Source organism: Hydra viridissima, unplaced genomic scaffold (assembly GCF_058129835.1).
Source record: "Hydra viridissima isolate aposymbiotic clone 2 unplaced genomic scaffold, HvirCarnegie_v1 scaffold_5, whole genome shotgun sequence".
NCBI lineage: Eukaryota > Metazoa > Cnidaria > Hydrozoa > Anthoathecata > Hydridae > Hydra > Hydra viridissima.
The window spans coordinates 1,123,113-1,136,111 of record NW_028324304.1 but is presented as its reverse complement, the minus strand read 5'-3'; positions in this window follow the sequence as shown (position 1 = coordinate 1,136,111).

Below are 12,999 nucleotides of genomic sequence, written 5' to 3'. Positions count from 1 at the left end.
TAACTTTTATAATATAAAATGCATCGCTTTTTGGCATTTTCTACTCTAACAGCTGCATTAGTGTAACAATACTCCTTATACTTTTCCGATGATTCTTGTAAATGAAATGAAATGTTTGTCCAATGATTTTTAAAGCAGAAGAACTGTCCACAATTCTTTTGTGTTTTTTGTGATAATTATAGTTTGCTCATATAAGCAATATAAAATAGTAAAATTTCTTGAACAATGGCGTTTTCATAACTCCAATCACTCCGTACTCATATTTGTATAAATTGATTGGCATGTTAAGTTGTTTTTTTTTCAGGATAATAAATACCCAGTGGGCACCAAGATGTCTATTTGACATCTCAATAACGTCTCAGACTAGTGTCTAAATGCCATCTAAACGAAATCTCAATGTTAACCCCTTTTAGACGTCTGAATTAAGATGTCTTAGAGACATCTCAAATCAATTATCTGTGAGACATCTGCATACTAGATGTCTTCAAGACACCTCAAACAAGTAATCTTAAAGACGGCTATTACTTTAACACCTTTTAGATGTCTGAATTCAGATGTATTTGAGGAATCTCAAATTACTCATCGTAAGACTATTACCTATCAGATGTCTTCTAGACACCTCATACCAGTTATTTCGAAGACGGCTAATTTGCTCTAAAAAGGTTACAAAAGTATTAAAAGATTTGGACTTAATTAGTGTTTTGTAAAATAAGTATCAGATGAGTAATTAATATTGTTAAGATGAAAAGTATTATTTCAAAAACATCCAATACGCATTTATTAGAAGGTACAGTATAATTAAAAACTAATTAAAACTTAAATATTTATATCAATATATCTTTTTTTTAGTTCAGCATTCTTGTGTGCTGAAGATTTTCTTATTATGCTCTGAGTTTTCTTGTAAATATTAGTTTCCATTATTTTCGGATATTTATGTAGTAAAGCGTTGTATATAAGGCGGTAGATTTTCGTATTTCCAGTCGCATCCACCCACTTGACAAAGTTGCATCAGCCATAATGATAAGCAATTGGTTTAGGCTAAAACTTCACCTTTTTTTTTTTCTTTTTTTATAAAAAAAAGATCTTCTTATGTATAACAATTCAGTTAATTGGGCTTTAAAAGGGAAAGCCTAAAATTTATGTTTACATAATAAATCCCCTAAACATTTTTTTGCTGTTTTTTTTGTGCCCCTATTATAAAAGTAATTTTATCTTTCCCTGTGTAAAACCCAGTTAAATGGATTTTAATACATAAATAAAGAGAATTTTACATGTGTTCTTATGTGCCTAATAAACGGAAGGGTATGTTTATTAATTTTTTTTTCTTTCGACACCCCGGAGTTTATTAGGCAACTAATAGTATACATGCATCCAGTGGTGATACTCAGCCTGTACGTTCCGGTACGACCGTACCGGTTGTTAAAATTTTGCAAAGTTTTCCGTACCGGTTGATATATAGTTATATAAATTGATAATATGATATGTATTTTACATTAAATTGTGAATTATATTTTGTGTGTTGTACAAAAGACTAGTTACAATATTTAGATATAACTCACTGTCGCTTTACGTAACTTTTTATATAAATTATATAAACTTCCAATTATGTAAAAATCCATTCGTTAAATTATGATTGCGACTAGGACATCATCTGGCAAGTGATACAAGCGTAAAACAAGCAAACCCCATTACACCTTGCAAAAACCAAAATTTAATATGAAGCTTATTAAATTAGAATTTTAATAATATTGTTTATACTTAATGTAAATAAATAATTATATGTGTAAAGTAAATATATATAATCTAAATTTTGTTTTTAAGCGTACCGGTTGTTGAAACTTTTGAATATCACCACTCCATGCATTTATTAAGAATTCTTATTATTATCCTTACTTTTACTGATAGAAGTGTGTCATTCGAGAGGTTCTTTTCAAGTTCCCTATATTTATTGGTTGTATAAACCATATCCATATCTTAAATCAAAGTTCAGTTAATTGGGCTGCTTATTAAACTGTTTTCAACTCTGCCCCCGTTGTTGAGCATCCAACAAAGAACCTTCCGTTGAAAAGAAAGAACTGAGGAAATCTGGAAACCAAAGAAAATATATTTTAAACATGGATCACTACAAAGTTACAAATTTCGAAACATAACATAGCGTTTACAATTTTTTTGAACTTTTAAACATTACATCAGTTTGAGATAAACTGTTTTTTTAAAAAACACTAAACAAACGAAACTAAGCGAAAAATTAATGTCATAGTCACTTGACTTTGACATAGGTACAAATTCCTTATCTTCCACATTTTTTAAACTATTGTCAAAAAAAATCGTACTCTGATCAACTTCAAAAAGCAGTTTCATAAAACAGTGTTCAAGGAAAACCTAGTTGTTACTTTTAAAAGTAAAATGGTACCTGTAGATACATCGATATGGGGTTTGCTTTGTTTTCGAGATATTTTCTCCCGTACATCAATATCATCACTTTCAAAATCAAAAGAAATAAAAGGTCTTTTTTTCTTGCGTTCTTTTCCCCTTGATTGATAAAGAGCAGGTGGTTGTGGTAAAGCTACCCTCTGGTCACAGTTTTCCTCAACCTTTTTTTAACCCAATCATAAGTGAAAATAGTTATCGCTTTCAAATTTTTAGTAATTATAATCCTGATTATAGATTGTTACAATAAAAATTGAAAAGACATTTGGAATCTCAACACTCGTGAGAGATAAAACGAGCACAAACAAACAAGTTTTGTTTCATTTCAAAATACTTACAATGTGTCAATTTGATTTTTAACTCTATGTTGAACATGTGCCAACAATCTTATACCGTTCACAGGAATTGTAACCTTGTTTACAATTTTGGTTTACGATACATTTCAGGAATATACGAGCAGGTGCATCACAAACAAAGTTCTTCAAAAAAAGAGAAAAACGTTTTTGATTTAGAATAACTGTTCAAGCTAAATTGTAATTCATGCACACTAACTGGCTCACTCTTACTAGAAAACAAAAAGTTATAACATCGCCAAGACAACCAAAATATCAACCAAAACTGAAATCCAATTCATTTGAGGAGTGGTAAACCATCCACATTTATGTATAAATCAATGCTTTCGTTATTATTAATTTACTCCGTATTTTCTAGTGTGTAATCCGTATTTTCTAGTGTGTACTTTTCAATACCTGCTTATATACCAAAATGTATAAAAGTATCTCCACATTTTTCTATTTCATGGGTTGTTCTAAGAGTTTTTAGCAAAGTTCTTAAGTCTTTAGGCAATGATGGTGCCCATTCTTTCTTAATATTTTTTGCAAACCATTTACAAACAAATGTTAGCAGTTATTTCCACTGATAAGTCGACTTATTTCCATGTGAAAAGCATGTGTATCTGAAATGTCATACCCAAAGTCATTGCTTTAATCAAACACAAAATGTTTAATACTTTGACTGCTTTGACATAAATCATTTCTTGCAGAACAATGATTTGTCTTAACTTCAAAATTGACGCAATTCAACATTTTCAGCGGAATGATTTGTCTCAACTTCAAAGTTGTCACTCCCAATATCGTGACCTTTTTTTTATTACAATATTTTCTCATTTAAGATCTCATTTAGAATTAATTATCTTTCTGCCTTGGCGTAATTATTTTTCTAAATATTATATATTGTTGAAAAAGTGAGTTATATTATTATTTCACATGGGTGTTACCAATCGAAAACGTTTTTTAACTGATGTTAAATTTTTTTTACTAAATATTTTCAAATCAGTAAAATAGTAGTAGCATGCATAAAAATACAATTTTAGTTTATAAAAGTTGTATAGATTAAAACCTTTAGTATATATATATATATATATATATATATATATATATATATATATATATATATATATATATATATATATATATATATATATATATATATATATATATATATCAACAGATTGAGAAAAAAATACTTAATACCTTTGTTGTTAAATTATTTAAAATGTTTCAGTAATGGTGGAAAAAAATCATAATAAAAAATTTTCCCCTAAATAAGTTTTGAAAATGATGTGAAGCTTTCCTGTTTTACGTAAATGTCCCTTATTCAATACCCTCTTATCATACTTTTCCTCCGTTGTTTTTTTATGTAAAAGTTAGTAAAAATATATGTAAAACAAAACATATCTAATAATAAAAGACAAACAACAAGGTTTCTAAAGAAGATTAATAAGTAAGCTATCGTTAGGAAAAAGTTTTTATACTTAAATTACGCGGAAGAAATTTCGTAAAGCGGACATTGACATCGTTTCCATGAAATATTGTTAGTAAAGTATTTTTTATGAGCATTTTTGAGATATTTTGTAATTATAAATTGAACGCGAAGCTTATGTAAAGGACGGTAGAAGAGAAAATGTTGAACTTTATTGTTGTGTTCGCTGCTAGAAAGCTATAGTTTCAAAACGCTTTTTTCATACCCTGAAGTATAATTGAAATATTTAATCCGACAGTCATATATTCACAACCAAAGAGTCACTTGACTTTATATAATAATACTATTATCAAGTTCTATAGTGGAATAGGGTTAGCTACAAAGGAGAAGCAAAATATTAATCAATATAAATAAGATTTCACTCAGCGTGGGTTTTTAAAGAAGTTTAATGAACACTTTATTATTGATAAAAGTTTGAAAACACAAGTTTCTTACCTAAAAGTTAATAATAATTTTAAATCCGATGATTACACAAACACATAAAACTAATATTTAAACTTTTAGCATTAAGTTAAAAAACATATGAGATTAATAATTAAGTTAAAAAATATGAGATCATGCACTAATGTTTTTTGTAAAAGTTTTAAACTATTATCATGAAAAATAATTTAAATAATGTAAAACCATCCAAATCATAAAAGGAGTATCGTTGAAAAATGTCAAAAATGCAGCATTAAGAATTTCCGGAAAAATTTGGCTACGGAAAATTCGGAATTCAACATACCTAATGTGCAATCATCTTTTAGATGTCTCAGTTTTATACCTGATGTCTCAAGACATCTGAAACACTAAATAACACTCATAGACGTCTTGGTGCTCACTGGGTACTTGTCATATTTATTTCATTTTTATGGCTTTTAAAATGGTAGCAACACATTAATTACTACGGTCTTAAGGATATTAAGCTCTTAACACAGACCAATGGAAACGTTTCTTACCCTCATTCTTAATCTTATATATCATCCTTTTTAGAATCTATTTGTTTAGGTAGTGGTATGTATGAACTAACTCCTAATTGAACATATTTAAATGTCTGAATTTTTAGACATGTTTTCGAAACTTATACTTAACTATCATTTCCACAAAACTACTCAAAATTATTAGTAATAAGATCAATTATAGTCACCATAAAAGTAATCTAAATCAGTAGCTTTTAAAATTGGTTCTAAATTTGAATAAACTAAGCATCTATTTTTATCGGTTCAACTGCATATTTTTCAATTAAATATTTTAGTACCATCTTTATTTTTGTTTTTGTGTTATTACAGATTTGTTGATTTTGAAGATTTAAAGAAAGATTGGAGATCTCTGCGTTTCACCAATAATTCATTGCAATACATCAACATCCTTAGTAAAAACATTTGCCAATTTTTAAAACAGAGTTTTTTTTTTATTGATAATGGTCTTTTTTCTATCTTGCATTTCGTATGTTTTTTTAAATCTGTATTTTGACCTATTGTAAGTCATTGTTAATATTTTTCCTCTTACTTTTCTTAATTTTATAATCAACATCAACTAATTACTTATCCCCGTGAGTTCATGTAGCGCTTTTAGCGTCGTTGTCTGCAGCACTATTTATTGTGTCATGTACCACTGAAGGTGCAGTATTGGGTACAGGTTCATCATGAGATACCACTAAATCACCCACCTCTTGATTTAATGCATGATTAAAGAATGATGATTAATTAATCAGCCAAGGCTTTCTGAGTTTTGGAATTGTCTGTTTGACCTAAGCATGTAGTTCTACTTTTTAATTCTTTTACTATTGTTGTTTTTTTTTTCAAATTAACAGCTCAGACATTCTCAGTTTGAGTAACCAGTTATGCCTAGGCTGTTTATGCTAATTTGTAATTCTTTTATCTTCGGCATTTTTAATTCAGCAAATTGCATTTTTAATTTAGCAAATTGCGACAAAACTCGTAAAAACTCTAATGCGTCTATAGAAAATTGCCACATGAATATTAAAAATTTCATTATTTTAATACAATCAAGACAATTAATAATCAGATGCGTAATGAATCATTGTTTTCTAACATATACTTATTCAAAAGTACCGTTAGAACAATTTTATTACCACTGTAACACTGTAAACCCGCTAAATTCTACATGCGTCTAGAGAAAATGGTCGCGGTGTATATCAAACCATTTAATCACCATCATTCAATAAAAATAATATATCAATAGATTTTTGCAGCAAAAAAATTCTGAATCAGTGGGATCCTGATGATCGCTCCAATTAATACGCCAACTTATATTTATCTCCTACAGATTCACAGTCAACAAATTTATTACTAAAAACAATTGCAATAGCTTGAGTATTTGCTGAAGTATTTGGGAGAAAAAGCACTTGATATGAATATCAGTTATAGATGACTTTATTCTTTCTAGTTGTTTAAGAACATTAAGAACAAAATTGGGAATGGATTTTTAAATACAGATGAAATTATTTTTGAACTTGCTAGAAGTTCGTCCGGATTGTAAAACTGGCATCTACTAATAAACTCTATCCAGTATTACTTTAACAACCTTTGGTGCATTGTTTATCACGATAGCATTATAATCAAACTTTCTTTTAATTGTTGGAATATGTTTAATGCCATATACAACTGTATTACAATCCCCAGAAATTCCATAGATGTGACGCAAAAGTACTTTCAAACTAAATCAACTCTTCAGATCAGGACCTTTGATTGATGTAAGCCTAACTCACAGCAAAACCAGTATTACCTGCGATGGTTAATGCTACTGCTATATATTTATGTCAAAAATGGTTACTTTCATGCGACCATGAAAAGTCATCAATATAATTTACTAAACTTGGCTAAGCTGTATATTGACCAGGATAGTTTATAGACTTAATCACTTGACCTGCTTGAAAGTATGTAAATCTTGCAAATGAAAAGTTTAGAAACCTATAAAAACTTAATTAAGCAGATAAATAAAATTAGCAGTATGAAAATAGATTTCTGATTGGAAAAGGTTTTTAATGTTTACTTCTCGAGGAAAAAGCCGATGGTCTTACCTTAAACAAATAAAACTAATTTATACAGACTTTGTTGAGTGCTAATCGGGGTTTGATCATATTTATTTCTTCTTTCAGCAGCACTTATCACATATACAGAGCATTAATAGACAAAAATCCAAATCTTGTTTTTAAACATACAAACTCATTACATGAAAACGATCTTAAAAAAGGAGCTGATTTAATAAACACATCGCACATATATCATCAGAAATGCAAATGCTACGTCTCTAAGAAAAACATTTCACTTACGAAAGTTTGAATCAAAATATAAAGAATTAGAGAATGAAGAAAACAGACAAAACTTCGGCCTCTTAGCACTACTCAAGTTTTAGGTTTAAACTGAAAAAAAGACTGTTACGGCATTAAACTTTTCACACTAATAAAATAATATCAAAGCCACACCGAAAGCGATACTTCAATTCTTAGCCAGCATTATCAATACACTTTCTATAATAAATCCGGTTACGGTGTAAAATCTTTTTTCAAGAAATGTTTGAATTTAATAGGATAGACCACTAAGCTCGAGGGTAATTTGCTCACAATGTGGCAAGCCATTGATGATGATTTCTATTCCTCACAAAATATCTTATATGGTGCCATATTTATCATTATGATTTTCCAGTTCTCTGGATATCTCATTGTATATGTTTAGCAACACTAATTTTAATGGTTGTCTCATTAAAATACTCTCTTTTTGATAAGTAACAACATTGTTTACTCATTACAGCAAAAGTAAGAATTATCCAAACAAGATTGCTGTTCCACAATTTAAGGGGTACTACCCCAGAAAAATTAAAACAGTCAATATATTCAATTTTGACGCAGTATTTGTTAAAAAATATGTGCTTTAATGAAACATAATGAATAAAAATAACAAAAAGTATTAGCATACTCTAAAACATGCTGAGTCAGCAAAAGGTATACAAGTTTAAGATTGCTCCCATTTATGTGGCCCCACTAAAAATCAAAAAAAAATTCTTTTTTTTTTTAATTATTTTATTTTCAGCATTGAAGTATTAAATCCATAATATATTTTTACTATTACATGCTTAAAAAGTAACAAAAAATACCATTATTGTGGTTAATACAGTTACCTACTCCTTAGCAACGCCATAGCAATGGTGTAAACAACAAATTTATTCATTACTTCTTGAAGGTTTTAACTTGTAGTTTTGAAGTATTTTTCAATGTTAGATCTGTTATGCCTTTCTACAGTTCTGTAAAATATAATATTTCTTACAAACTTCATTGTATCATTAATACAAAGTAATTTAACTGAAAACTATCTATCTGGATATGGCGAAAAAAAGAAATGAAATTAGAAATTTAAAGAGAAAGTATTAAGGAAATAGGTAGACAAGAAGAACAGAGGAAGTAAATGGTTGTAGCAGGAAATCAGAAACAACAAGTACATCAAAGCTTAAAAGAGAACATAACTTTGGTGCTGCATTAAATTGTGATTCCGAAGTTGACAGTTTTTTCTTTATTTGTAACTTTAGAATTATTAAAAGTGTATTTGAACAGTGTTCTACAGGCAGTGAGTGCAATAGCAGAATAACTATTTTTCATAATGAATATATACGTGTGGCATTTTCTATTGAAATTATAATACAATGTTCTAACTGTGACTTTGAAAGTACATTTTATTCATCACCATCTAAAAATCGAAGTGTTTCTAGTTCAAAACTATTAACGCAATGTAGAATTTGTTGGAATGGCTATATGAAAAAATAAAAATAACCTGCTGAGTATAAAAAATTCTGTAATAGCTGTACTTTACCATTGTACAAACTTTCCATATAAAGTCATTTGTCATCATTTTTTTTAAAAGGGAAAAATAGTTGGTGACAATGGCAATAAGATAAAGTTACGGGTAAAACAAGCCATATGGCTTGTTTATGTATGTCTATGTAGACAAATAATTAATTTACCTGTGGCAATTATGCAGGAATATAGGGGGAAAGTCCCTCAAAAAACTATTTTTTAAAGCAAAGCATTTACAAAGTTTTTATGTTTTAAATAAAACTATATTAAAAATTAAAAAGTTCTATCAAAAAATATAGCACCATGTTGCCATGGTAACCTGGTAACTAAGGAAAAAAGGGAAATTAGTTCCTTCACCCTGGCAAAGATTGCAGTCGATCAGAAAGTCATTAATAGTTATTTTTTTCCCAGTTTATTGATGAAAGATAGATCTATGCAATAAACAGACAGTTTTTGTTAACAACTTTTCTGTCAGGTGGTGGCCATGTTTAATTTTTGCTATCATTTTAAGCACGAAAATTATAAACGTTTTCTAAGTTTTTTTCTGTTTAAAAAACATTTTAAAAAAGTTGTCTGCTTATTGTATACATCTTTATGAGAGGAGCACTTTCTGAAAATTTCATATAAATCGGTCAAACGGTTTTCAAGATACTTCTGCCGGGAGGTTAAAAACCTGCGTTCTGAGAAAAATGACAAATAAGAGAAAATTAAAATGAAAAACATTATAAACTAACAGTAATGAAAGAAATATAATATAAAAAAGCATATTATTATTAGTTTTTAATCATAAACACCAGCCCTATACAAACTTCCTTCTTTCTGTTCAAATTTGTCTGATTTTTAATGTTTGCGGCCTCTTAAAATCATTCTTCGTTTCTTGATCGTGTCTTTGTTTTTATATACTGACATGCTGACTCTTCTCTGGTTCAAGTAATTGCATCCAGAAATGGTATACTGTCCTGGTATCATACAAAGTTTTTCAAACATAAGGATACTAGACTTTAATCCTATATTAAAGACTCCAATAGCATCGTAAAGTCCAAATTTTAGTTACATATTTGGACAATTACAGATTTGTAGCTTGAAAAGATGACTTAAAATGAGGAATTTTCAAATATCAGGTTTTGAAATATGACTTGTAGCTTGCATTTCAAACAAAACTGAAAAAAAATAATGCCAAAAAAGGGGTTTTATTGATATTTTTCCTGTAACCAGGGACGTTGCTAGGGAAAAATGACACAGATGACCATACAAAAATGTAATTTATTTAACGAAAAGTTTTGCTTTTTAAAAACTGTTTTCACCATTTAATTTCTTAATAATTTTACTTTCATATTTGCAAAAAAAAAATCATAAAATTCCTAAATTTTGAGGAACTTTCCCCCTTAAACCTATTTCTCAAGAACTCTCAAATCCTGAAATGCTAAGAAAGTGTTAACATGGAATGACACAAAACTGCAAAGAGTCATTTAATGGTTTCAAATGCAGCGATGCCCTAAAACTACTTTTATAACAAGGAAAATTCTTGAAATATCTGTTAAATCTTAAATTACTATGATGGGTTTTCTTCTTTAAGTAGCACTTTTAAAATGCTAGTGTTTTGTGGAGGTGTTTATTTCAAAAAACGAGCTCCCAAAAAAGATAAAAAGCGTGTGGGGAGTTATTTAGACTTTCCCTGAGACACTAAAGAATCACATTTTCCTTATGAACTTGATAATATTTTTTACATATGACTGCGAATCATACATATTACAAATTACACTCTCTTTTTATACATTTTCAAAATCGCGTCATTTTGATACATTTAATGCATTAATAATTGCATACATAATTGTGTTTCATAAAGTTTATTAATAGAATCAACCCAATCATACGGATACACATTTTTTATTTGTAACAAATCTAATTTTCACCTAAATAAAATATTACGATATTCTTACATTGATCTTTTGTTGAATTCTTTGATAAAATGTCTAGACTAGAAGGCATAAATCTTCAGCTATCCATGAAACGGAATTTGCATTTAATTTCAACACTCTTACCATCTTTATTAATAAACTCACCAACTTTAATTTCTCTAGAAAAGCTTATATACTTTTCTTCATTGATGATTTATTATTGATTGGTATGCAGTTTATTTTTCCTCCAGATAATTTCTTTATATGCCAATGACAGTAATACCCAAATAAATTGTGAAAAATAACTAGAAAGAATTTTGGTATTTTACAACCTTCATGAGCAGAACCTCTATACTTTCCACTTATACAGTGTTGTTCCGAAAACATGATGTTGTATCATTTATGTTTTCAGAAGTCTTTTTTGTATACTTAATTATACCACAAATGTTCTTTATATCCTCTTCTAAGCTATCAACAAATTTTTGCGCAACATCATCTGTTTCATTACTTGCAGGAAATGTGACTAGCCTGGTTTGATAAATTCTCTCTTCAAAACATTTAATATAATAACAGAATGAACATGGAATATGCTTTTGATATTGTTTAGTATTTGATTTATTTGAATTTGGCTTACATGCATTGATTGCCTTGATAAAACTTTCAAAGTCTGCATAAACTAGAAATGGTACTCTCATTATTCTATTTTGCTGATTGAATTGCATTGTTGAACTTGGTTCTGGAAGTTTAATATATACTGATTTATGTGTTTCACCAAACATTTTGTGCTTAGTTATGATTTTTCAGAATGAAATCCATTTAAGCAATTTCTACAATTGTGAATTTTATGTTGATTATTTGTTGTTTGTGAAGATAGTAATCTGTTTAAATTTTTTATTAAACAGTAGTGATACGTTTCATCAATTGTAATGAGTAATAAATCTATTAAATGTTTGCGGTTTTTGTTTTTTGACACACGCAAAATATGAACTGATGAGTTTTCATATACAAATACATTAACGGGTGACAACTAAAAAACGAGACTGGATTTAAAGACACATATCTCTTTAAAGATGTAGGATAAAACAAAAAGGAAAAATGTTCAAGAAAGTATTTTTTTCTAGTTTTTATATATATAATCAGTTGTTCTCAATTAAACCATTTCTTCTGACTTTATCAACTAGGCCTGGTATAGACTGAGCTAGGCTCCGTATGAGCTCAATATCAATTTTATTAAGGCAATAATTGATTCTAGAACGTAATTTTTTAAGATTTTCTTCATGCCAATTATTCTTGTAGACAAGGCCTTTCAAAATACTCCAAAAATTTTCGATAGGACGACATTCTGGCAAGTTTGCAGGGTTATCCGCTTTCTCAACATAATGCACGTTTTCCTTGTTTAGGTACATGATTACTGTTTTTGCATAGTGAGATGATGCTAAATCTGGCCAGAATACATATGCACCATCTGAATGAAACTTATTGATGAATGGAATAAGTCTCTTCTTAATACATTTGTTTAAATAGATTTTTTTATTTACAGCCAGTCCACTTGGTACAAAATAAGGCCGAGAAACTCCATTTTCAGAAAAAGCAATCCATAGAAGTATTTTTTTTTTGAAACTTTTGTTTTGTTTGGTATTTAACTGTAGATGGAGTAGATTTTACATCACTAGTATAAAATCATTTTTTACTAGTAATATCATTTCCATCGATACTGGAGCGATTTAACGTGAAATAAGACTCATCGTCAATGATTGGTTTACGATTTTTGAATTTCTGACATAATCGACTGCACTTAGTTCTAGCTGCTGCTTTTTGCTGGTCAGAGCGTTTAGGAATCGTCATTTTTTTTCTTGACTTAATATTTGTTCTTTTTTTTAATGTTTTACTAATGTGTTGCTGAGTACAGTTGAACTTTTTAGCTGCCTGTCGTTGAGAAACTCCGTCTTTATGGTCAAACATGAGTTTGAGCCTTTCAATATTTGTCCTGGTCATTTTTTTGGCTTTTACTCCACTTCCTTGAACTCTTTGGTACCCAGATTCACTTTCAGCACGTTTAAT